Below are 5083 nucleotides of genomic sequence, written 5' to 3'. Positions count from 1 at the left end.
AAGGAGATATTAAATGAAAGGAGTAAATTGTTTAAACTGATTCAAAACAGTACGAGTCAAACTGATTTTTTAACTAAACTGGCTTCAGATCCTATAGACATAATCTCTATTGTTGCTTGATTTTATCCCTACAGATATGGTATCTAGTATTAAAGGCTACATGATATCTAATTGAACATGAAAATTAAGCAGGCAGGTTTTACAGCGAAATTCCTATATGCATGATTTCTATAAAATACTGACTTTAATCCTATAGACATGACATCTAATTTCAAAGCTGATTTTTAACCTTGTCGACATGATGTCTGATCATAGCCATTAGATCCTATAGACATGATTTCTAAGTGTGGAGGTAAACATGTGGAACTTATTAATCAGATCTATAGGCAGGATCTAAGCGTAGAGGTAAAACATGCAGAAATTTATTAAACAGATCCTATAGCCAGGATATTAAGTATGGAAGTAAAACATGCAGAATTTGGAAACAGACCCTAATAGGCATGTTATCTACCCTCCTAATAGCTAAAACATACATAATTACCCGTCCCTTTTCACTAGCCAACCCCAATATTTATTACAAATTTTACAGACCAAAATACTGAATTACATCAGAAAAGTGTAAAATAAGAAGTTACAACCATAGGAAGCCTGATTTCTGACTTCCTCTCTGAGTTATGGAATAAACCACCTCAAATGCCACTTATTTCAAAGCCTTTCTCAGACCTGGGTATGTCAAAGTTCCCTAAGGGTCTCAAGGGACCCCGGGCAGTGCTTACACCCAGGTTTGCATAACCATATAGAGATGAGTGCAGTGTGGAAGGGCCAACCCTTATGCGTCCAAGTTTAGAGGGAGCTCAAGGGTCCCAAGGCAAGGCTCACAGAAGAGGGGCAGAACCTAGGTTCTAAGAGTATAGTGGAAGTGCAGAAATAGAGATTTATTTAAAACCAGGTTGAGAATAGTAAAGGGTAAGGGTGATTTGAAAATAGTAGTAGTAAAACATAAAACTATCACAGAATCAGTAGTTGCACAAAGGGGTCAGGGGTTTTGGGAATATATTGCATGAAGCATATGACCCTAGGAGGGGTCAGGTTTGAAAATGCACAACAATAGATGATGCTGGCATGCCCTCAAACCAGCCAGAGAACACAAACACAATGAGGGGATTGTAGGGTTTGGGATTCATACACATAGAGAGCATTGATCTAAAAGGGAAGGGGAACACATTTCAACATGCTAGTAATGTAACTTGATTGCAGAAACATAAGCAGAAGTGACAAACATGAGAAGAAGTTGGAACAAATTACAGAAACATGTTGTTGTTGATGCTTGAAAATTAATTAGGACATACCAGTAAAGAACAAAGTGCAGTAAGGAAAAGTAAGCAAGATTCCACAGTCTAGCTTTTGCTTTCAGCCGGCTAGCCAAAGCAATAGCATAAATAGCAGTAAAGAAAGAGAGAGTTTTAAGTGTGAGTGCGTGTTTTTGAACTCAAGTTGTTTGTCTCTTTTGAAAGAAGAGAGGGTAGGTATTTATAGTTTTGAAAACGAGTAGAAAATAAGGTAATCAGTAAAGTCTTAACACAAACATGGAAATAATCACCGTTATAATCAATTAACCCAAGTGATTCCTTTAATTAAGGAATCATTGCTTAAACGGGTACTAACAGGTTTCAATTACAGGAAAGGAAAATCATTTTGGGACAGATTGATTATTGCCATATAAGGGGCAGTAAAAGCATGAAGTAAATAATCAAGTCTAAGTGCAAAATATGCTTATTTTGGGAAAGGATTCAGCAAGGTAAAACATCACAGGAAAGGAATCAATTAATTTAAACAAGCGAGTGAAATTAGGGTTCATAAAAGAAAAGCCTTTTGCAATCAGTCACAGATCAAGATCAATCAAGGAGAAACATGATTCTGCACTTCAGTATATAAATAGACCGAACAGAAGCATCAGACATGCGAGGCCAAACACATTGGCAAAAGAGATAACACAATCATACAGTAGTGGCAGAAATAAGCTAGGATTCAGTAGTAAGAAAAATATTCGAAGCACAGTAGTCAAGTTGGTCAAGTAGTTCACATAGAATCAACAGTGAAGAAGAACATAGTATCAGGTAAGAGAAATCAGAAACAAGTAAAGGTCTCACAGTAGTAATAAGTGAGAAAACTTCTAAGAAATTTTAGGGGCTTCAACGGTAGTCGATTTAAGAGATGGCAAGAACTCAAAATCAAACAAGTCAAACACAGGAAAAGAGAGTTAGAACAAAGAACAAGTAACACATTTGAACAAACAGTTTCAGAACCTCGGCAAAGACCAAAAAGGGAATTAGGGTTTTTAACAGGCTGAAATATGATAGAAGAACAACATGAGCGAATCCTTCAAACATAGCAAAAATCACAAACAACATTAAGATCGGAGAAGAGATCTTTTTGAAAAACTTAAAGAAAACCCTAATCGTTGAAAAGTGAAGAGTCTTTGAAAAAGAAAGTCAAAGACCTTCGAGAAACACTTAAAAAGTTCATGAGTAACACATATATAAAATAGATATGAAAGAAATCGAAAGGTCTTAGAGATTAGGGGTTTCATAAAACCCAAAAGAAATGAGAAAGATCTCGAAAGTTAACGATCTAACCAGAAAAGTCAAGGATCCGCCTTGAAAGGCCATGAATGGCCGGAGAAAGCTCGTGGATGGCCGGAGAAAGGCCATGCAACAATAGTCCAGCAAGGACTGGACCAGACCCTTCGAGGTCTGTCCATGAAACCACAGAAACAAACACCCAGGAGCCATAGGAGGCGCCAATACACATCTTCAATGGCCATGAGAGGCCATGGATTAGGCAGGGGTTGAGGTAGAGTTAGGGTGGGATTAGATGGCGGCGGCTAGGGTTCGTAAGGGTTTCAGAGAGAATTTGAGAGAAGAGGGATTCAAGGGCAGCGTTTGGTGAAGAATGAGGTAGGTTTAGGGGCCTTTCAGGGTTAAAATGGTAAGGGCGAATATTGACCGTTGATCTGAATGATCAACGGCCTGGATTAAAGAGGGTAGGTGGGAATCCGGGTTGGGTCGTTTAATTGGGTTAGGGGTTGGGTTTGAATGGGAATTGGGCCGGGGAAATTGGGTTTAATTTGGGGTTACAATTAGGCTAAAATTGAAATGAAATTGGGCTAGATTTTAAATAGCCATTTTTCCCTATTTATTTTATAAAAAATAATAAATTAATTTCTGAAAACAAATTAAAAGCACCAATACGATTTATAATATATAATTAACATTTTAAAAATTTAGGACCTGATTTTATGAATATAAACGCAATTAAATCTTAAAAGAGGCTAATATTGCAATTATATGCAATTTAGCTTAGAAATACTAAATAAATTTGTAAAGATATGCAAAAATTACCTTAGCTATATTTTAGCAAAAATATGAAGATCCAATAAGTGAATCATCAAAAATAATAATTTTGGACATAATTATTGGGATTTTATGGATAAAAAAGGGAAATAAATTGATTTAAAAGCCTTCAAAAATTATGAAAAAATAATAAAATACTTGGACATACTTATATGCATATATATGCTATTTTGAAAGTATTTTTCATATTGAAAATATATAGGAAAAAATTGGGTGTCAACACCCTTTCGTACGAAAAACTGATTAAAAACCTGTTCACGATCAATTGGCTCTGTTAAGCTTAGGTTAGTCTTAACATAAGAACATCCTTAGAACGCCTTAATTAAATACCTTTCTTTTAAAATCATTTGAGGTGTTCCATATTTCACTAGATAACCTATGGCCCTCATATAAATGCTAACTCAGTATTAAAATAAACTCAAATATTCGTAGATTGCTTTCGGCGTGCAATTAAATTATTGCAATTACGAGTACGGTTCCCGTGACGTGGTTGTGTTAATTAGTTTTAAATTAGATTAAAAATAAGAGTAATTTTAGATTCCCTTTAAAATATATACCCCTTTTGCTTAAAACAATTTGAGGTGTGTCATGCTTAAAACCCATAGTACATGGCCCTCACAAATTTAATTCAAGAGTTTTTTTTTTACTTTAAAAAAATCGAGGTGTGCCATCAATTAAATTCTCCATGGACCTCACAAATGTTGGTATTAATTTGAACTTTTGTAGTTGCTTTAGGCGCGTCCTTTAAATAATTCAATCAGAGCTACGGGTACGGTTCCCGTGACGTAGTTATAATTTTTAAATTCTGGGTATACATTTCATGTAACCTAATTTCAATTCCTCAACAATGTTAAATAGAGCGTGTTGCGAACCGCGGGTGCATTTCATGTAGCGTGGTTCAAGGCGTGTTTTAACTAACGTTGAATTTTCCTAAAAGCGGTTTTAAAATAATTAAAAGCGATTCTAAAGCTAAAAATGCACCATAGGCTAAAACATGCAATAAATCGGATAATAGGCCAATTTTAATAGTTTAAGCGACCGTGCTAGAACCACGGAACCCCGGAATGCTTAACACCTTCTCCCGGGTTAACAGAATTCCTTATCTAGAATTTCTGGTTCGCAGACTTTAAAAATAAAAGTCGAATTTCCTCGAGTTGGGATTTTAAAATAAACCGGTGACTTGGGACACCAAATAAACTATTCCAAGTGGCGACTCTGATAATTAAATAAAATAATTCCTTTTCGAATAATGTCACTTTAATTGGAAAAACTCCCTTATGTACCCCTTTGGGGTGTGTAAAAAAGGAGGTGTGACAGCTCTGGCGACTCTGCTGTGGATCATAACCCAGAACTTTTGGTTCAGGGTTTAAGAATTCGATCTTAGGATAAACCGTTATATTTGGCTTTATTTATTATCTGATTATTACATGTTTGAGCCTAATGTGCTAAATGCTATTTTTTACCGCTTTGATATTGATTGAACTGTATATATAAATTGTTACGAAACCCTCTTCTCTCTGAGTCTTCTAAATTATCTGTGAAGTGTGCACTTCGTGTAACTTCTTTTCTGTTAGAGTCATATCCCAATTTTAGAACGAGGTTCGGACAAGTTGCCAAGTCGGTGAATCTTCTATATTCCCGGTACGCTGCCTCCCTCCCCCCCCCCCCCC

Source organism: Nicotiana attenuata, unplaced genomic scaffold (assembly GCF_001879085.1).
Source record: "Nicotiana attenuata strain UT unplaced genomic scaffold, NIATTr2, whole genome shotgun sequence".
Taxonomy (NCBI): domain Eukaryota; kingdom Viridiplantae; phylum Streptophyta; class Magnoliopsida; order Solanales; family Solanaceae; genus Nicotiana; species Nicotiana attenuata.
The sequence above is the reverse complement of the archived record's forward strand: the minus strand, read 5'-3'. Positions refer to the sequence as shown.